Source organism: Podarcis liolepis, assembly GCF_965112155.1.
Source record: "Podarcis liolepis genome assembly, chromosome: 17".
Taxonomy (NCBI): domain Eukaryota; kingdom Metazoa; phylum Chordata; class Lepidosauria; order Squamata; family Lacertidae; genus Podarcis; species Podarcis liolepis.
The window spans coordinates 7,477,429-7,499,612 of record NC_139571.1 but is presented as its reverse complement, the minus strand read 5'-3'; the positions used below and the strand labels follow the sequence as shown (position 1 = coordinate 7,499,612).

Genomic DNA, 22,184 nt, shown 5'->3' with positions numbered 1-22,184 from the left:
AGGGCTCAATGGTTTTGAGGTCTTCTTTAAAAAATTCTCAAGAACTTTCAGGGTGTACTGGCTTTTACTTTTTGAAATATGGCAACCCTAGTACCAGGTTTCTCAACTGTGAACAGGTGTGTGTGTGTGTGTGTGTGTGTGTGTGTGTGTGTGTGTGTCCCCCTAACCAACCTCAACCCTAGTTGGGCCCGTCATTGCTATCCAGTCTCCCTTTTCTAAGGTTATCTCTACCACCATGAATTGAGATACCCGAAAAGATTTCATCACATCGGATTATACATGTTGGATTTGGTCTTTGTAAATGCAACTCATGATGAGCCAGGGCTATGTTGGTCGCCACTGAAGTATTATCTTTGTGCCTCCACTGAGCCTCTCCTCAGAAGTCTTTTCTCTAGAAAGTGACAACGAAACCTTTCCAGTTTCCTCCGGAACACCAACTGACAATGTGTTTGTGTCCCCAAGCTTATCCGTTCTTAAGCCGCATATTGTTTGGTCTTCTTCTGCCCTTCCACTCTGAAGAACAGTTGCCCATAATTACTATGGATACAGTGATGCCATTGGAGAGCGTGGGTCTTAGTGGTCTCCACAAGCCAAAAATCAAGCCAGTCTATCTGGAATTAAGCCATATCTGTGGAATAAAAGAGTGTTTGTGACTGACAAGGATCTGGGGCTTGGGAATTCAGGCAATATTTGAAGAGGAACTGGCAACCGGTCTGAGTGGGTTCTATTACTGGTCAAGGGAATGGAGGGAAAGTGGGGCAAAACATGCAAGCTTGGACCAATAAGTCCTGTGTAGAACTGGATTCAGTTAATTTCTGGGCCATGGAAGAAGACCCACTTAACTCTCTTGGGATGGGGTAGATGTATAGACTGTGAGGCATGAGAACTGAGAGAGTACCTTAGAGTTCATGCTCTCTTTGGATGTGGTTTCTAGTCAAGCCCATTAAGGGGTCAGGAACTTACCCGCTTCTGTAGCATTTTTGAAGCTAAGCAGCGCTTGGGTGGAGACCACTGGGCATTACTAAAAAGGGGACAGCTGGCGGCCATTGGCTCCTGGTGGGTTCCTTAATGGACCTAGGCTTTGGCGAGTGCCCAGCCCCACCCACTGATTGTGCCATTTCTGTCATCACGTGGCTGTGGCCGTCATCAAACAGCCACAACGTATGGGTGGCCACTTCTTTCCAGCCTGAACTGAATCACCGTTTTGGCAAACCACTTTGAAGGTATTTAATTTTGATCCTGTCCTCCTTCCAAAGGAGCACAAAGTGGCGTTTTTAACCTCACAACATCTGTGAGCAAGATTAAAAGCAGAGAGGGTGACTTGCTCAAGACCACCCAGAGAGTTCGCTAGCCACTGCACCAGTCAGTCTGGTGCTCAGAACATCACTGCGTGAGAATTACACCAGCCACCTATGGATTCTCCCTGGGGCATGTCTATAATAACACAGACTTCCATCGGCTTAACAGTCATTCCCTTTCCCCAGGGATGCTGGGAGATCTGAAAGGGAGGGAGCCTGGAAGGAGAATTCACAGCCCTTCTCACCAAATTACAATTCCCAAGATTCTGTGAGGGAAGCCATGGCAGTTCAAGTGATACAAACCCCAAATAAGTTTTCAGTGCAATGTTGCTCTTGATTAACACTGCCCAGTTGTCTGCTGGGCCAGCCAAGCCATCAAAGCTTCATTTGAAGTGTTCGTCATGGGTACGGCATGCGTATTTATTTTATGACCGCTTAACCAACTTCAGAAAGTTTGAGCTGGCACATCAAATTGCAGTTAGTTATATCACAAACACTTCAGGTGCCCCAGCTGCAGAATGATTGTGTGAATTGGTCCCGAAAGCTGATCGGGCTCTAAGGCAGTCGGACAATGGTATTTATATAACAGCAAGAATTTCATTTCCCTCCCCTACTCCACTTCTATGCTAAATCCAAGCCCCCACCCCACCCCCACCCAAAAGAAGTTTTTGCTCTAGGGACAGAGACTAGCGCCGGAAAGACTTTGCTAGAGAAGAAGTTTTTGAATGCCAAAGTCAGAAGCAACTGGATTTACTCTTTTAGAGAGGAAATTAAATAGCTGCACATTCCTATAAATATTGTTGGTTTTAACCAGTGTTTGTGTGTGTGCCTATGTTACACATGTGGGCCAAGACTATATATGCAGCAAATATAGCTCCGAAAGATGTATTTTTAATGTATCTAAGGCAGGGGTAGGCAACCTAAGACCCGGGGGCCGGATGCAGCCCAAACGCCTTCTCAATCTGGCCTGCGGATGGTCTGGGAATCAGCATGTTTTTACATGAGTAGAATGTGCTTGTGCTTTTATTTAAAATGCATCTCTGGGTTATTTGCGGGGCATAGGAATGCGTTTATTTCCCCCCTCCAAAATATAGTCCGGCTCCCCACATGGTCTGAAGGACATTGGACAGCCCACAGCTGGAAAAGGTTGCTGACCCCTGATCTAAGGTGTTACAGGCATGCTTGACTGGAAGTAAGCCCTGTTAGATACAATTGGACAGACATCTGAGTACATAGGATTGTGCCGCACATCCTGTTGAATTAGCAATTACATCAGTGGCTCAAGCACACCCTGAAGGAACTGAACAAAGCTTTGATTTTCAACAAGATCTCACCCATCCTTTCGTACTGACTGCTCAGGACAGGTGTTGTATATGCAAGCCAAGAATGTCCCAGATTTTTGTATTTTTTGTATTTGGAGGGGGGCGTCTGGGAAAGCCTGAGAACTTGTGGCAGAACATAACTTTGAAGACCTAGAATCCAAGAAAGCATGTGAAACAAAGAAACTTAAAGTCTTGGTCCTCAGACAAGCACACATGCAATTAAAACTGAGACGGTGCACAAACGAAGGACATATTGCTCACGTCCTATAAAGCAGCGTGTGTAATTAGATCTGATGCTTTGCATACCTGTTCATCCAGCTGAAAAAACCTTAGGGCAAAAGATGTCTCTTTCTTCATTGTTGTTGTTTTTTTGGGGGTGGGTGGGGGGTTGTGTCATTATGGGAGCCCCAACTTGCATTGTGAAGGTTTACATAGGTTTACCACCTCAGTGCCAACTAATCAATGTTTCTGACTATGGGTGCATGTCACCAAGAGACCATCTTATTGTCTTCTACAGTAATGCACTTTAGCACATCACAGTCCGCACACTCCTTATAGAGCAGAGTGATGTGCTAGTAATAACACAGGACCATGAAGAGGTCCCTTTTTTCAAACAATTAATCCATAAGAGGGAAAGGATTTGCCCTACAGGAACAGGCCAAGGTCAGTCTGGCTCAGCAACTTGTTTCCAACCAGAGAGCACATGGGAATGGAATTAATGGCCTGCCCCCTAATATTTGTTGGTAGCTGTAGCCTCAAGGAGTTTGCCCAAATCCTTTCCTAAAGCCATCACAACCACATCTTGTCGATTAGGCATGAAGGATCCAGCAGTGGAGGAAGCCGCTCGGGCACCCAGGGACAGGGTGCGCCACCCATAGGGGTGGGGTGCACCATGGGGCCTCTGGGGTCTGCCTGCCTCCTCCCACTCAGCCGCCCTACAGCTGGGGGGGGGGAGAGGCAGCGGGTAGACTGTTTGGGCAGTGTGGAGCCAGTGCGCACCCAAGCCACCGTGTCACTCCCAGGAGAGACGCGTGGCTCAGGCATGTTGTGGCATTTTTTCACCCCCTTCAGTGGTGACACCAAGTGCAGCCCGCATCCACTGCACCCCCCTTCCTCCGCCCCTGGATGGATCACTTCTGCACTGTGTGGGAAAATGTCCTTTCTTTAGTCTGGCCTCCTGAGCCTACCGCCAGTCACCTTCGGTGGGTGACTCTGAGTTTGAAGAGCGAAAAAAAGGACATATTTGCCAACTTCTACTTTTAACTACGACTCTCATTTTACATACCTATGAAAAGGAGGGCATGTCCTGGAAAAAGAGGACACATGGCAACGCTTCTCTGAGTTCCAGGATCAAGAAAATGTTCACTAAAGGATGTTGCGAGTGAGGAATGTTTTAGCCTCATTTGTTTTCAAGCAGGCTGCCAGGGTTAGGATTAAGGAACAGGACTGTTTTATGTAAAACAATAAAATGGGAGTCATTCTAGGGCTACACATTCTGAACGTAGGAGCAGTCATTGTATTCTTTGTGGAAAGGATGAGGCATGTACTGTTGTGTTTCTGTTTCATCCTCTGGCACTGTGAAGTTGTGGCGTAAGGAAATGCACCACTGAGGCACTTTCTTTTTTAAAAATAAAAGTTATGTTTCTTAGAAGGAGGGCAGAGATGGACCTCGCTTTGGTTTTGGTGGCATTCCTACAGGACTCTGACAAGGCAGGCCCAAACAGACTTAGGCACCTGAGGTGAGGAGCCGTGTTAATACTAATGATATGTGCAGCCGTTCCCATTAACCTACACGTGATTTGTAAACAGAGAACATCCGAATGGATTGTCCCCTGGTCTCTGTCTCCCACAGACTGAAGGACATCTTGCTTGCTTCAGTCACCCCCGTTTGATTCCCACCTTGGTCCTCTGCCTCTCCCCCATCGCCATAACATTTAAACTTTTAATACTCAAAATCTATGTGCCGGCATTGGGCAGGCTACACCTCTCACCATCCCTGATCATTGCCCATCCTGTCTGGGGTGGATGGGAGCTGGGAGGCCAACAACATCGAGAAGGTCCCAGGCTCTCCATCCCTGGCCAGGTATTCTGGGCTGTCCTTCTCTCATCCAAGGGTGCCACTAACCAGTACTGCCTGTGCCACACACCGATTGCGTCCCAGGGGCTTCCTCATTATGGCCATGCTGCTTGAAAATATCTCCTTCTCCACCCCTAATCGCCCTCCCCATACTGGGCCGGGCACCTGGTGAAAATCTGACAGGAGTCCCTGGATTTACGCCACAGTAACTGAGAGCAGCGTCTCATGCTGGCTGTGCCTCAATATTTGTACAAGCGATTTTCTCCCGTGCAGGTCACCTGCATCTCTTAACTGCTGGGTGGAGTTTGGCACAAGGGGAGCAGTGCACACTTGCTCTTGTTGCTTTGCCATGGCAACAGCGCACAACACTTGCCGTTGCTAAGTCATCACCTCCCTCTCCCTGAAGGCATCTAATTGCTCAAGCTGTGAGAGACCCACCTAGTGGAGAGACGTGAGCCTGCATAGGGGATGGAATGGCTGAAGCCTGTTCATCTAGCCCTGCTGAGTGTGAGGAAGGAGGTCAGCGTTGCACCTGCTGACCCCGACTTTTGCGTGTTCATCTGAACCTCTGTGCGGAGCCTCTGCGCTTCCTGCCTGCGTGTGAACAGGCTTCCGTCAGCGCTGTTTGTACCCCGGCAGAAACACAGGATATAGCTTGTACGCACGTAGGCTCTGTGTAGAACATTGGTGATGAAGATTGGGGTGGGGTGGGGCCAGGAGAAGGAATCCCACCCTCCTCCCTCCATGTGTTCATTGTCTGCAGATCTGGCCAGTTGAACACAACTTCAACAGTACTCTTGCTGGACGCAGGGAGTGTTTGGGGGCACACAGAGGAAACAGATTGGCCTGAAAAATGGCAGGCGATCAAAAACGTACGTGTACAAAAAACCACGGATAAATACACCATGGCACTTCCCAAGCAAGAGCACTGTTTTTGAAGGGTGCCAATAAAGGGAGAGGCTCTATAACTGGGCCCAAGTTGGATACCCTGCTGGGTTAGACAGCGTTGCCCAGTCCCTGTGCCAAGACCTGGCAGGGCCCTGGAAACGTGTGCCATGTTTTCTGTCTGCCATGCAGCACAAAACCAATCAACCCCAGAGTTATTTTTACTCAGACAGCTCCATCGTCACCGTACAGAGAGGCGCCTGGGATAGGGCCCTACTGCAAAATCGGTTGCTTGCGGGCAGCAGTACTTTGGAGAGGCGCCACTGACTGCATTCCAAGGGTTGGACCCCAGCTGCCCCTATAAACATATGAAATGAAGCTGCCTTTTAGGGGACCAGAGCTTCTGATGGGCTTGCACATGTCCGGGTGGCTCTAATATTATTATCTTCTCCAACTGGCAGTCCATGTCCAAGGGCTGCAGAGGAGAATTGCATTTCCCAGCCTTGCTACCCGAGATCATTTTCGCTGGAGATGCCAGTGACTGAACCGTTTGGTTCTTCTCAAAACAAGTCATGTGCTTGACTGCTGATCTGTGGTTCCACATTGTGAGAAATCTTGGGGCACACCTCTTTAGATTGGGCCAGCCCTGGCCTCAGGGCAACAGCCAGGTGGCTGAGTTGGCTGAAGAGGAATGCTTAGAGAAGCAGGAAGCTGTTATAGAAGCAAGCAACCTTCCCTCTCTCTCTCTCTCTCTCTCTCTCTCTCTCTCTCTCTACTTCCACCAGATTCAGGAAAGAGAGTTTGGGCTCATCCATACTGTCGTTTAATGGGGATGGTGAGCTTCCTGTGCCTCCATTAATTCTCCATTTCCCATATGACATTCTTCTCCAAATCAGGGATACTCTGAAAAAGGGTGTGTGAGATAAAATCTGGATTGAGGGAAGGGAAGGTATGGGAAGGCAATGATTTGGAGAAGACTGCTATACAGACAGTGGAGGAGGCCTTTGCTCTGCAACAGCAGGTCTCTCTCTTCTTATGAACAGAATACTTGGGAGGTGGTTGTCTGATCAGAGCAGGAAGAGTTGTCTGGAAGGGATGCAAGGCCTGTGTGGCTGGGTTCCCGGGTATTCCTGGGGGAAATGGAAGCCAGGTGGATGGGGTTTGGCTCCCAGTCCTGCAGGGGAAGGCAGTGGCTTCCAGAGAGACATAGAAACTTCACAAGCTCCCCCAACTGTGAGATGATATCTGATCATTTTGCCCACTTGCAGTCACCGCTTGGCTGCATGCAGAGGGCAAGTCCACTGCAGCGCAGTGCCTGCAAACTCAGATCACGCAGACAAATCAGCCAAGCTAGATGCTACAGGGAAAGGTGAAGAATAACGCATGCACAGCCCGATCTACTAGCTAATCCTGGACTGGCAAGAAAATGGGTATCCAAAGCGATCTGAAGGTGGTGTGCAAGATGCAACACTTTCAATTACCGTGTTTTTTCCTCTATAAGACTCACTTTTTCCCTCCTAAAAAGTAAGGGGAAATGTGTGGGCGTCTTATGGAGCGAAGGCAGGCTGCGCAGCTATCCCAGAAGTCAGAACAGCAAGAGGGATTGCTGCTTTCACTGCGCAGCGATCCCTCTTGCTGTTCTGGCTTCTGAGATTCAGAATATTTTTTTTATTGTTTTCCTCCTCCAAAAACTAGGTGCGTCTTGTGGTCTGGTGCATCTTATAGAGCAAAAAATACAGTATTTCTTTTGTAGCATTGTTGTTCTCTGGCTAGACAGTTCTTGCAAGTTTTTTAAGCGCATGCAAACAAAACCAACTTGCAGAAACAGATGAGAGTGGGGGAGAAGAATGCAGACTCCAGGCAATGCCTTCTTCCCAACTACAAAAATGGCATTCAGAACCTGGATATATAAAAATCCACCCACAGAGCCAACCTTCCTAAGGGGAATTCCACAGGGGTGCCTCATGTTGGCAGTATTCCACATTCTGTCCCTGCAATGAGCAATCCTGCAAGACCTTGCGTTTCTTTCTGATCTCAGAGGGCTTTTCCAGACAACCTGTATTTTCAGCATTCATCCTGATTCGTTTCCGCAAAAAAAATGTGCAGAGCTTATACAGCATCACAGTTTATATTGAGCATTCGTTTTAATTGGTTCGGACAAAATTTTGCGCTGATGTGATGCAGTATTGTTGCTTATTGAGCGTTCACTCGCGAAGGTTGTATGACATCACCTGGCATGGCTGTTATCTCACACTAGAACACATCCCAGTCCACTTTCCCACTGCTTTTCTTACCATAACAATTCCACGGTGGCGGCTGCTTTTTAAAGTGCCGTTTGCTGTGAGACAGAGCCAAATCTGCTTTTAACTGCACAACCTAAATTTGCTGGCATGTGATTTATGTCTACCTGGAAAAAAAGCAGTGACAGTTTGGAAGCGGCTGCAGTCACAATCCTTCCGCCTTGTCAAACAGTGCCCCACATAGATCCCAGGGAGCATAACCACAGGGCTGCTCTGTAGGCAGGGGCCGGCAGAACTGGGGGGTTTGTGGCAGGGGGCCCGGCATCCTGTAGGGAGGAGCAGGCTTTCGAGGCTGGGGAGGGGAAGGCGGGGAGAGCTGTCTGTGCAGCCCTCAGGCAAGAGGGAGCAAGAACTATGTGCTCACACAAACACACCACCATCTCTCTCTCTCTCCCTCCCTCCCTCTCTCTCTCCTTCCCGGACGGACGTGGTTTCCCTATTTATCCACAGTGACTCAACCCTCCCTCGGCCCTTGTGACTCTCTTCGGTAACCTTCAAGGAAGGGAGAAAGCAGAAGCAGTGCAACCGCAGAAGCTGCCAGCTTTGATCTGCCAATTCTTTGCGCACGACCCAGGGGTGGGGCAGGGGAGGGGTAGGTGCAATTTTATGCTCCTTACATCAGATGCTCCTCTCCCACCCACCCCCACTTGTTTTCTGGGGAAAACCTGGTTTAAAAATATATGCCTGTTGTTGCTATCAGAGTTATATATTTTTTACTTTATTCATAGGCTTCTGTTTAGGACACTCCATTCCATCTTCCCTCCCCCCTCCCAGTTTTCTTTCTTTTCTTTTCATTTCTTCTTTTTTTAAAAAATTACATTTATACCAAACTTCTTTACTCCAAGGAGTTTGAGGTGGCATACACAAGTCTCTCCCATTTTTATATTCTCAACAACCCTGTGAGGTAGCATCACTTCAAGGCCTGGATTTGAATCTGGATCTCCTCGGTCCAAGTCCAACACTCTTATCCGTAAACCAGAGTGAGATAACGCTTGCTTTAACACAACATCATCTAACTCCCTGCAGGTAAACGCTCTTTAAATAGCCAGTGTCATCTAATCCCCCCGCAAAGGAATTAGGATGAATGCTCAATAAACAGGCCACCTGGAAATGCTCTGCTTTTTCTAGTTGCAGCTACGTAGTTTGTAAAATGCTGTGAAATGTTTTCTTTCGCATGAGATCTCACAGCTTTTCTTGACAACATTTGCTTATTCTTGTTTAGCACAATCTTAACTTGGGATGTGGGACATGGGTGGCGCTGTGGGTTAAACCACAGAGCCTAGGACTTGCCGATCAGAAGGTTGGCGGTTCGAATCCCCGCGGTGGGGTGAGCTCCCGTTGCTCGGTCCCTTCTCCTGCCAACCTAGCAGCTCGAAAGCACACCAGTGCAAGTAGATAAATAGGTACTGCTCCAGCGGGAAGGTAAATGGCGTTTCCATGCACTGCTCTGGAAGCGGCTTAGTCATGCTGGCCACATGACTCGGAAGCTGTACGCTGGCTCCCTCGGCCAGTAAAGCGAGATGAGCACTGCAACCCCAGAGTCGGTCACGACTGGACCTAATGGTCAGGGGTCCCTTTACCTTTACCTTTAACTTGGGATGTAGCTCTATATTACATGAGGTGGGGAAATGTACAGATTTGCACTTACATAAATAGAAGCGACAGTAGTGCAGTATGAAAATGTTACGGCCAGGTGACTCTGCCGAAATCACGTTCCCTGTCTCCTTCCGCCATGAGAAGGCCAATGACTGCTGTGAGCTTCTCTCACTGAAAGTTGAAGCCAGAGCCAACTTAGCTGCACAGGCAACTGAAGTGGTGAGCAGTACTTTTAGGGCGCCCGTGGGAAAACGCAGGATCCCTACACACACCTGGATCCCTTGCTCACTCTCAACCAACTGCTCAGTGGCAGCTGGGCAGCGAAATGCTTGGAGCTTCCTCTGCCGTGTCTGGGATGATACTGTTGATATTTGTCCTTCTTAGCTTGGGTCCCTTAAAGCAGCCTTTCCTAACCTGTGGGTCCCCAGATGTTGTTGAACTACAACTCCCATCACCCCTAGCTAGCAAGGCCAGAGCTCAGGGATGATGGGAGTTGTAGTCCGACAACATCTGGGGACCCACAGGTTGAGAACCGCTGCTTATGGCCAGGGGAAGTGGGTAGCCAGTTCTCACACACTCACACCCCATAACCCTGATTTTAAAATAGTGGGGTGTTTATGCCGTTATTAGCAACAACTTGCTATGAGCCTTTTGATTAAACAAGAACATAATACGTAAAGGTAAAAGGTAAATGACAGTTAAGCCCAGTCAAAGGCGACTTTGGGGAGCACCACTCATCTTGCTTCAGGCCAAGGGAGCCGGCGTTTGTCCACAGACAGCTTTCTAGATCATGTGGCTAGCATGACTAAACCGCTTCTGGCACAACGGGCCACCGTGACGGAAGCCAGAGCGCATGGAAACACCATTTACCTTCCCACCGCAGCGGTACCTATTTATCTACTTGCACTGGCGTGCTTTCAAAGTGCTAGGTTGGCAGGAGCTGGGACAGAGCAAAGGGAGCTCACCTCGTCATGGGGATTCAAACCACCGACCTTCCGATCGGCAAGCCCAAGAGGCTCTGTGGTTTAGACCACAGCGCCACCTGCATTCCCACAAGAACATACCGGTAATAATAACCTGCTGAATCAGGCCAGTGGCCCATCTAGTCCTGTTCTCCCAGTGGCCAACCAGTTGCCTGTGGAGAACATTTAAGCAGGATCTGAGCACAAGAGCACTCTGTGGTCTCCAGCAACTGGTTTTTGGAAGTTCATCCGCCTCCATCCCTTTCTGTTTTTGACCGGGAGAGCCAAATCTTACACTCAGCTCCTAGGATCAAGATAGAAGCATCACAGTTCTGATTTCATGTGCTGCTGTAGCCATTGGTGTCATAGAACATAGAGTTTGAAGGGATACACGATATCTCTGCTACCTATCTATGTATTTTTCCACACAGAGAGATATATATGTCTTCAAAAACGCTGGCACTCATGGCAGACTGCACCTGAGCAAAAAACAACAACAACTGAGTTAAGACACTCCTCTGAACATATCCAATATGCCTCACTGTCTCTGAGAATACTCATTTGTGGAGGGAGAGCAGGAAGCAGACACTTTTTATAGTCTTTGTACTCTTAAGAGCAAGGGACGCGGGTGGCGCTGTGGGTTAAACCACAGAGCCAAGGGCTTGCCGATCAGAAGGTCGGCAGTTTGAATCCCTGCGACGGGGTGAGCTCCCGTTGCTCGGTCCCTGCTCCTGCCAACCTAGCAGTTCGAAAGCACGTCAAAAGTGCAAGTAGATAAATAGGTACTGCTCCGGCGGGCAGGTAAGTGGTGTTTCTGTGCGCTGCTCTGGTTCGCCAGAAGCGGCTTAGTCATGCTGGCCACATGACCCAGAAGCTGTATGCCGGCTCTCTCGGTCAATAAAGCGAGATGAGCGCTGCAACCCCAAAGTAGGCCACAACTGGACCTAATGGTCAGGGGTCCCTTTACCTTACTCTTAAGAGCTACAGATGGACATTGTAACCAGTAGACCTTTCATGCCACAAGTCAGGGTGGCCCTGCTTCAATTTCATCATGAGCTGTTGGGTAGCAACCCTTAAGACAGGTTTCAGAGTGCCCGTCCCTACATATTTATGAGACACAGCCTTCATGCTCTGGGGGCAAATGAAATGCAAAACGTGATAAGGGACCTTTTCTCCATCACTGCTGAGGCTGCCTCTTCTGCATTCCCTTAGCACAGTGGTTTTCAACAAGTGTGTCATGGCACCCTGGGGTGCCTTGAATGATGGCCAGGGGTGCCGTGGGCAACACTGGCCTCTGTCCCTCTTTCCTTCCATTCCTCCTCTGATGCCCTCTCGAGTCTCTGCCTCCCAAAGGCTTCCACAGCTGTTTGTTGCAGCAGCCCCGGCTCCAAGCTCCCCAGGTGAATGGTGCCTCTGGGGCTGGCCAGGGGGTGCTGGTTACCAGGAGCTGAGGTGGCCTCAGAGTAAGCAAGCCAGCAGGTGAGGGAGTCCAGCGAGCCTGTCCTTCAGCTCTTGCTGTTGGGGAGTCCTAGGCCCTTGTGGGGCAGTGTGAGGAGGCACCTCTCTTTGGGGCAGGGGGCGCAGCTCAGAGACCAGGGGCAGCAGCAGTGGCTGCCCTGAGGACTCCCAAGAAGAGGGGAGAGGAGGCTGAGGGAACCCTCCACAAGGGACGGTGTTCAAAAAAGGGTGAGAGGCTGCCAGCTCTGCAGGCAAGGGGTGACAGAACTGGGCTCCTGAGCCCCACAGGGGTGCTGCAAAAAGAAAGTTGGTCAAGGGAGCTGTGGACTCAAAAAGGTCGAAAACCTCTGCCTTAGCACATTTAATTTGCAAAGGGCCTCTGTCAGCAACCTTCATGGCGTGAGGCCCTCTGAGGCAGGGTGGAAATGTGACTTTGGAATGCGGGCTGCAGAGAGTCCTGCGACATTTTTATCCTTTAAAAGGAAATCCTCCAGGACTGAGTCCTGCTTCTCTGCTGTCCCCTAAAAGATGACCAGTCCAAGCAGCTGCTTGAGCAGCCAGCCTCTGTCCTCTGCAGCCGCTGCTCCATCTCTGGCTGCCCACCTCTTTCCTATCTCTCTTCCACCTGGAGTCTCTTTTCTAGATGTGCCCCTCTGCCTCGCGCCGGAACTCTCCCCAGACAAGCTAGCAGAGCCACGTTGATGATGGCGGAGGCACTCTGAGCATTTGGATGACTCAGGTGGGCTGAGAGGATCTTTCTCTAAGACACCCCCATCCAGAATAAGAATAAAAATTTATTATTTATACCCCGCCCACCTGGCTGGGTTTTCCCAGCCACTCTAGGCAGCTCCCAACAGAATAATAACAACAACAACAACAAAAACATTAAAAACTTCCCTAAAGAGGGCTGCCTTCAGATGTCTTCTAAAAGTCAGATAGTTGTTTATTTCCTTGGCATCTGATGGGAGGGTGTTCCACAGGGCGGGCGCCACCACCTAGAAGACCCTGTGCCTGGTTCCCTGTAACTTCGCTTCTTGTAGGGAGGGAACCGCCATAAGGCCCTCGGAGCTGGACCTCAGTGTCTGGCATGAATGATGTGGGTGGAGACGCTCCTTCAGGTATACTGGGCTGAGGCCGTTTAGAGTTAGGAAGCCCAGAATGTTCCAGTTGACCGAGGCCCAAAAAACAGATGTGGCATGGGAGGTCTGTGATCATATCGCCCTATTTTAAAAGTGCAGGGGGACCTAAAAGCAAATTAACACCCCAGCTCCCCCCCCCCCAAAAAAAGCAGGACTAAGAGCAGCTTAAGAGGCCAATCTCAACTGGTCACCTACCTACTCCCCAACCTCTTAAGACTGAAAACTTGGTGTGGTGAAGCTAGCTTTCCTTCTGAAGGGTTAGTTGTCCAAGCGCAGGGTTTTGTTTGTTTAATGGGGGGGCAAGCATTTCATTATGTGAGCCTTTACTTGTAGTGCGATCCTTATTTGCCAGAAGCAGTCCTGATTTTGCAAGGAGTTGGGTGGTACCTGTTCTGGGCAAATCACTATCTCTGTTTGGACTTTTGGAAAAAAATTGGTGGCTGCCTTTAAAAATAAAAATCCGGTCTGATTTTTAGGTTGCTGTTCTTCCGATTTCTACTTCCTTGCCAAGTTCTCTAGCAGCAACATGCAGGGTGTATCATGTCCGCAATACACAAGCAGGTAAAAAAATGTTCCTGTGTATGAGGAACCAGCCTTCTGCGGACCATAGGAGGGGAGGAGTTAGTAACTGCACAAATGACCTTTTATAATTGAAATATCAGGCCACTGAAACAAATAGGGGTCCTTGTGGGTGAGGGGCTTCAATACATTGCCCCCCGCTGAGATCCTGATCCCAGCTGCACGCTCAAGACCTTTTACAAGCCGTTTTTGTCTAGTTTGGCTCTCAGATGGTTGTAGCTGGCAAAGGTCACATTCAGTGTTGCGTTCGACGTATTTCTTCCTTATGTACAGAATCTGTAGTCCGTCTTCAAAAAGTTATCAAAGCAGACAAAAAGCAAAAAAACAGCACACAATGTATTCAATCATCCAAAATAATTATAAGATGGTTATGTGGTAACAGTGTAACTTTTACAAGCACTCTCTGTTGGGGGGGTGGCTGTTGGAGTAAATGAATTCTGTTGTACAGCAGGAAGAAAATTTAAGAGCCATATGTAAGGAGGGGGGCCAGTGAGGCCACTCAGGCAGTCATCCTGAATATGGGAGGAAGGGTTTCTACACATACAGAAGATTGTTCCTTTTTTTCATTTGTGAAAATGTTGTGAATAAGCTTTCCGAGTAAGAACAAGCACAGATTCATTTTGGGGGGCCTGGTTTCGTGATGTTTTCCCCTCCTTCCCCCCCTTTGGGACTCCGTTTCTTCTTTTGGCAATTGCTTTGAGAAAAATGGTTCTGCTTCGATAGAGTGATAATCTTCCAGTCTGCCCCACACTTTTGCACTGCTGGAAGAGATACACTCTGCAATGTGAGCTTTCAGCCTCCAGAGAAGCTGGGGGGATATAGAAAAACTTCTGGAAAAAGTTGAATTATTTATGGGCAGCCTCTCCTCTCCTCAGAACCATCCCAGAGGCCTAATAAAAGGCAATTGTGTCTAAACCAAGAATAATCTTTCCCTTTATATGACATCTCTACTGCACAGTGAGACGAGGCAAGTTTGTCCCCTGTGGTATAAAGGCAAACTAAGGCCTGGGGGCCGGATCCGGCCCAATCGCCTTCTAAATCCGGCCCGCAGATGGTTTGGGAATCAGTGTGTTTTTACATGAATATAATGTGGGACGCGGTTGGCGCTGTGGGTTAAACCACAGAGCCTAGGACTTGCCGATCAGAAGGTTGGCGGTTCGAATCCCCGCAACGGGGTGAGCTCCCATTGCTCGGTCCCTGCTCCTGCCAACCTAGCAGTTCGAAAGCACGTCAAAGTGCAAGTAGATAAATAGGTACCACTCCGGCGGGAAGGTAAACGGCATTTCTGTGCGCTGCTCTGGTTTGCCAGAAGCGGCTTAGTCATGCTGGCCACATGACCCGGAAGCTGTACGCCGGCTCCCTCAGCCAATAAAGCGAGATGAGCGCCACAACCCCAGAGTCGGTCAGGACTGGACCTAATGGTCAGGGGTCCCTTTACCTTTAATGTTTCCTTTTATTTAAAATGCATCTCTGGGTTATTTGTGGGGCAGAGGAATTCGTTCATTCCCCCCCCCCAAAAAAAAATAGTCCGGCCCCCCACAAGCTCTGAGGGACAGTGGACCGGCCCCCTGCTGAAAAAGTTTGCTGACCCCTGTATTAAAGGGGTCTCCTGTGGTTTCCACTGCTACTTCAGCTCCAGGAGCAGATCGAGAGACTGTTTTGCAAATGCAGTGCTGACAGCTCCAGAAGTCAAGGTTGGCTTTAAGATTTGCGGGAGTCCTGCAACCCAACACTTCCAACCATCTCAGCTGCCCGGAATGAGGCATCGTCAGCTGGGAGCAGCATTGCCTTAGATGCTCAGGCCAAGGCGGCAGCAGGACCAGAACTGGAAGTCCACAGCCATTCTGGGATGTGTCTGCAGGCGAGGGAAGGCAAAGAGGTTTCAGCAAAGGGCCACAATGAGTCAAAGGAAGGGTCCAAAGGCATGAGCTTGGATCAGTTCAGAATTTTAAACCTTTCTGCATGTCGTCGAGGACCTATGGCAAAATTAACAGCAGAAGGCAAATAGATGATCTGTTCAGCCAGAAATAGGAGTGCTCTTGATAAAGTATCACAGGTGGTCCAAAATACCAGAGACCAGGGTGGTTGCCGAGGAAAACCAAGTGTTCATGTTTGGCTGTAGGACTGTCATGTTGCAACCTGGAGGTCTGTGCTGAAGGTTTAAATAGCTAATGCTTCAAGAAATACATGCAGATGCCCCTGATCATCCTGCTGTGTAGCACAGCTGGAGTCAATGGGACAGGGTAGAAAAAGCTGCAGCCTGCCTTACGTCTTGCTGCTCTGGGCTGTTTCAACGTACAGCCTGGCAAATGTGCTCTCACGGGTTCAACGAACCTCAGAAGGCTGAGACCGTGTGTCCTGGGGTTAAATCCTCCCCATAGGTTCATGGCATGGGCAAGATCTGAACTCAGTCCCATATCTGCTGCTACACTGGCAATACAGTTGGAAATTTGGGGGGTGCTAGGTGTCTGGGAGAGCTTCAGTGCTGCGACTTGAGCCAGAGTCTATGGCTTTCAGGAGCAGACATTTAGCACGCATGTCTCTGCTCACAAGTTTACAGGGGCTGTCTCCTTGCAAATCAGCTACTGAAAATACCTAAAGAGCTGGGAGCAGGCAAACCTGGAGTAGTTGTGATACCCATCGCACGCAGGTGTGGGTGTACTCACTGAACTTCCCCATATGCCATGGGTAGGAAAACTAAGGCCCGGGGGCTGGATCCAGCCCAATCACCTTCTAAGTCCAGCCCGGGAATCAGCGTGTTTTTACATGAGTAGAATGTGTCATTTTATTTAAAATGTATCTCTGTGTTATTTGTGGGGCCTGCCTGGTGTTTTTACATGAGCAGAATGTGTGCTTTTATTTAAAATGCACCTCTGGGTTATTTGTGGGGCACAGGAATTCATCCCCCCCCAATACAGTCCAGCCCCCCCCCCCACAAGGTCTGAGGGACAGTGAATCAGCCCCCTGCTGAAAAAGTTTGCTGACCCCTGCCATATGCCTATCTCTGAGTTTTATCACAGATAACTAACTGAAAGAGGTACAGAGTATTTTCAAAAGTAAAACCTGTGGGATCAAAAGGTGCATGTTTTCAATAGGCTAAACTGGCCTTCCCTAACCTGGTGCCCTCCAGATGTTGTTGTACCAAAGCTCCTATCATCCATATCCTCTGGTCATGCCGGCTGGTGATGATGGGACTTGTTGTCCAAAGCATGTGGAGGGCACCACATTGGGCGGGTGAGGCTGGATTAAACCAATAGGATTCTTGCCAGTGAAATAGGATAAGCAAGTTCAGGCAGTGGCAGACTCCACCAGGCAGTTATCTAGTTCTGCTCTGGCTCATTTCAGGGGACTAAACCCCCTGGGTCAATTCTGGCTGTACATTCCTGTTCATTCTGGTGTGCCTGGCTAGCAGCACCTGAAGACTAAAGGCTGCGTGGGCAGGGATAGGATGGGAAATAAGGTTGTGTAATTTCTGCGTGGTTGGGGTTTTGCAACGTTTTCTGAACTCCCTGCCTTGTCTCTTTAGCCCAGATGGCTGCTGGTTCGCTTTGACTCGATGCAAACAAATGTCCCTCTCCACCCCCTGGCCTGGGGCACCCCCCATTCTGAACATTTGCCCCTTTCAAGGCAGAGTGCTTTAGCATTTAGGGGTGCCCTGTCTGCTGCCTTGTGCCCAAAGAAACTCCGGTACCGCCTCTGCCCCACTCAGGAGCTTTGCCCAACCAGCTGGTGGTGGCAGAGCCAGAAAGCAGCCTTGTGCCCCAGGTGTGCCAGGCCTGGCTTCAGGCTGCAGTGGAACAATTTGTACAAAACGAATTAGCGGCAGCGGCAGGCAGGCCTGGAGGGAATATTCCGGCTGGTAAATGTGCTGAACCCTGTGGGCCCCACCCAGCTGGGAAGTGAGTTTCCGGAGCTGCCACATAATCTTGGTGCTTTGAATGCTCTATTTTTAGGGCTGCTTTCAACTGATTTGGGAGCTGCACCACTCGCCCTTGGCCTCGCTGTCTCAGTAGGTTGGAGGAGTGGGCAGGCCCACCTCCCCAATTCTCTCCCCCCCCCCCAGCCCAGCAAGGATGTTTCAGTCTGCAATCTCAGAAGCAAATGTCGGAGCAGGAGGCTAATCAACCTCTCACCTTCCTTGTTTTTCTGCAGAGACACTCTGGCGACAGGACTGGCCCCCTCGAGGCATCGCAGACCCCAAATCTCCTGGGCCTCTCTCAACCTCTGGTGAGTCTCATTCCCCTTCTTCAGTTGCACGTACACCCCTTGCACTTAAAGCACCACCTGCACCAAAAATCCCAGAGAACTGTAAGTTGCTGGGAATTGTAGCTCTGTGAGGGGTGAACTACACTTCCCAGAATTCTTTGGAGAGGGAAAATGTGCTTTGAATGTATGGTATGGACACACTCTTGGTCTCCCTGCAGTCCTGAACACAAACGTTAAGAAACAAGGCTGGCTCTGAGGCGGAGGAGGTACTTTGCTGCCGCTCTGTCCTTTCTCGACCAAGCCAGCATGGTCAATGGTCAGCGACTGTGGGAACTATGAAAATATCTGTAGGGCACCATGTGACAGAAAGCTGGTCTATATCCTTCTGAGCGCAAGACTGAAGTGTACCTCCAATTTTACCCCAGGGACAATCCCCCTGTCTACCCTAAACATCAAAAGATTAGAGAAATGTTGAATTACAATAGCCCTCTAAGGTAGGCCAGTATATCTGAAGGAGCGTCTCCACCCTCATCATTCAGCCCAGACACTGAGGTCCAGCGCCGAGGGCCTTCTGGAGGTTCCCTCACTGCGAGAAGCCAAGTTACAGGGAACCAGGCAGAGGGCCTTCTCGGTAGTGGCGCCCACCCTGTGGAACGCCCTCCTACCAGATGTCAAAGAGGAAAAACAACTACCAGACTTTTAGAAGACATCTGAAGGCAGCCCTGTTTAGGGAAGCTTTTAATGTTTGACACACTATTGTATTTTAATATTGTGTTGGGAGCTGCCCAGAGTGGCTGGGGAAATCCAGCCAGATGGACGGGGTATAAATAATAAATTATTGTTATTACAGGCCAATACTATCATTCCTTCTTCAGCTCATCCTCATTCCTACTCCAAATACATAGAAACTGGCAGAGGAGAGAGCTTGGTGAAAGCATAAGCCCTCAACGTTACAGGTGAAGATGTTATGGACCTGCTGTCCTGCCTCAGGCTTGCTTTTAAGTGCCACAAACAAGGTCCTAGTACATGGAGCAGGCCTTGGGCCTTGAGGCGACTGAGTCTCAGCAATGAGAATTGAGCCATGTAGACACGCAGCTCCCACTTTGCAAGGGTTCACAATGTGAAAATTCATTTATCTGAACACGAAGAATTAGTACCCAGACCTCACTGTATGGACTGTAGATTCAGATATCCAAACAGAAAGCATTTTTTACTTCCTTGTTTGCCTTTTGCTGGTTGGCTGAGGGAGGGAGAGGGAACAGAATGCATTGCTTCTGGGTTTCGCTGCTCGCGCATGCGCAGACAGTCAAAATGACGTCGTGCGTATGCGCAGAAGTGGCGAATCGCAGCATGCGCAGACGCGCAGTCACGGGTTGCGTTCGCTTCTGGATGCGAACGGGGCTCCGGAACAGATCCCGTTCATATCCAGGGGTACCACTGTAGTTGTTTTTCTCTTTGACATCTGGTGGGAGGGCGTTCCACAGGGCGGGTGCCACTACCGAGAAGGCCCTCTGTGTAGCAGGGGAGGAAAGCGTTAAGCCTCCCTCTGCCCGCTCGTGCCCACCACAATCCCCATCCTGATGCCCGCCCACCTTAAATGCAATGGTACATTTCATTTGACGTGTGTGCCCTTTGGTTCCCAGCAGTCCCCTTCTCGCCACATGACGTGTTTCAAGTATGCACAGAGGTATTTCTACATGTAAATAAATAAAAAAATGACATGTCAGGCACATCAAACATATTGTGCTGTAGAGACAACCTCATCAGGGAGCTGCGACATGGCCCCTTCCTATGCCCATTTTGTATGACAAAACAGTGGGGTGGGGGGCCTATCCTTGTGTGTCTTGCTGCTTCTACTCCCCTCTTCCTGCAGCCGGCTCGCAGCTGGATGCAGGGGGTGAGGTTTTCAAGAAGTAAAAAACTCTCTCACCTTGTGACCTACTGCCACCTGATTCATGGCTCTCTTTTCTTTTCCAGCTCACGCCCCAAGGTCTCTCCCCGATGCCTCCCCTCTCCTGCTGCTGCTGCTGCCGCTGCCAGTTGGGGTTCCTGGTGATGTGATTTTATCTTGACGCTCCGAATCACATTGCCAGGGATTTCCAACCGTCGGTGAGCGAGAGAGATCACGCTCGACTTGGATGGGAGGCAGGAGAGGCTCACCAGCGGTTGTGGGAAGGTGAGAAGTCTGCCCAAAGCGTAGCAAATGCGCCACCAGCCTCATGCGTGGCTGCTATACCTGAGGAGTGGGGAGGCGGCGGCGCATGCACTCATGTGCAAGTGGGGGTTGGGGGCTTCAGCGAGGGACATGGGGCTTGCCAGGAAAGACCTCCCGACTGCAAAGGGCAGGGCTTAGCCCACCTGTGAACAGCGTTTGGTTCCATCATGTTCACAGTGGCTAAGTTCCGCCACTTGGAGTCCATTGTCCCCACATGCAGGCGCATGCCACAACTTCATCCCTCGGCAAAGCCTCGCCAAGAAGGGATGCCAGGGGAGCCAGCCAGCCAGCCTGCGTACTCTACCTTTAAAGCACCCCCAAGAATCCAGGGAACTGTAGTTTGTTGAGGGTGCTAGAAATAGTAGCTCTCTGAGGGGTAAACTACGGATCTCAGAATTCTTAATTGTGGGGAGGTAGGAATGTACGATGGTGTGTACCCGCTTGAGCAGGTGATTCTGGACTTACTGCTTCATGCTGTGATTCCTGACATGGTACCTATGCTTGCTTTGCCCCCCACTTGAAGCCTGACCCTCCCAATGTCTAATAGATGTTTTTGGGAGGGGTTGGCTTGTGGGGGTAGCCTCTTTGTGGGTTTGCTTTGGTTTGCTTTATTTGTTTTTTTGGGGGGTAAGCATTCCACCAGTTTGGAGCAGGGTGATGGCCCTGGACTTCACGAGTGTTCAATGGATACAATGGTAGCTTGGTAGTCGAATGGCTTAGTTGTCGAACAAATCGGCTCCTGAACGTCGCAAACCCAGAAGTGAGTGTTCCGGTTTGCAAACGTTTTTTGGAAGCCGAACGTCTGACGGGGCTTCCGTGGCTTCCGACTGAGTGCAGGAAGCTCCTGCAGCCAATCGGAAGCTGTGCCTTGGTTTTCGAACCATTTCGGGATTCGAACGGACTCCCGTAACAGATTAAATTCAAGAACCAAGGTACCACTGTATTTGGTTAGTGCCTACATTTCCTTAAGATTTCCACATGTGTCCCCCGGCCCAAGAATATTAGAGACCCCCAGCCCTCTTTATTTGTCCAGAGCAATTGAATATGTGACAAGCAGTCCCTGCTGTGCTTAGTCCTGTCCCTCCCCTGCCCCCCGCCCCACTCCTTCTGAGTGGGGCCCTAGACACCTGCCCCCAAATCCTGCCTTAATGGCATCATGGAAGACCCTGATAGGGGACAGAAAATGCCTGGTGGGTGGGGGTTGAGATGGAGAAGGTCTTCTTTGTTCTGAGCTGGAGAGGGTTGGTGGGGCGGGGGCAGGCAGAGGAGGGGCGTGGAGACCCCAGCTTCCTCCATGGGGCTCTGCCTCCCGTGCCTACTGAGCTGATACTCAGTTGCTTTAGATAAACTGGCTCAGTTCAGCAGGAACAGGAGTCTTGCCCAGACCTTGCGAAGATTCAGCTGCTGGGTGGGGGACCCCCGAGGACACAGGCAATGGTCACAGCTGGATTGTCATCACCCCCAACAACACTGTCAACAACAACACCCCCAACAACACTGTCAAGGGGCACAGCCTGAGCTGCCCATGTGTGCCACGGAGGACACTGAGACTGGCAGGGCCCCCCTCCCAGGAAAACAGCTGCCTCTGCCGGATATCAGGAATACCCAGCCAAAACCTTCTCACCTTCCCCACCAGACCTCATACAGCTTCACTGCTCCTCCGCATCCCTCTGCGAGAGCGTCTGCACCATCTTTGGGGCCTGGCCTTGCATCGCCCCACATGTAAATAAACAGTTGCTGTTAAACGGTTGTCGGCTCCTTGCTTGGATTTCCGCCTGTTGAATCGAACGGAAGCAGAGATTTTCAACCTTTTTGAGTCCACGGCTCCCTTGACCAATTCCATTCATTCTGCAGCACCCCTGTGGGGCTCAGGAGCCCAGAGCTGGCAGCCTCTCACCCTTTTTTGAACACCCTCCCTTGTGGAGTGCTCCCTCGGCCTCCTCTCCCCTCTCCTTGGGAATCCTCCGGGAAGCTGCCGCTGCCACCCCTGGTCTCTGAACTTCCCCCGCCCCAAAGAGGGGTGCTTCCCAGAGGCACCATTCGCATAGTCAGGGCTGCTGCAATGAACAGCTGTGCAAGCCTTTGGGAGGCAGAGACACCAAACAAAATCAGGGGAGGGACGGAAGGAAAGAAAGAGGGACAGAGGC

At 50.1% G+C, this 22,184-nt stretch overlaps 1 long non-coding RNA gene across 1 annotated transcript in view; it reads left to right on the top strand.

Annotated features, from left to right (window-relative positions):
• Positions 1-21,782, top strand: part of LOC310697027 — a 48,919-nt gene extending 27,137 nt beyond the window's left edge. Inside the window, exons 2-3 of the long non-coding RNA XR_014520881.1 lie at positions 17,769-17,843; positions 19,800-21,782. This is a non-coding gene — a long non-coding RNA (uncharacterized lncRNA). The remainder of the gene's footprint in view (positions 1-17,768; positions 17,844-19,799) is intronic.
• The last annotated feature ends 402 nt before the right edge of the window (positions 21,783-22,184 follow it).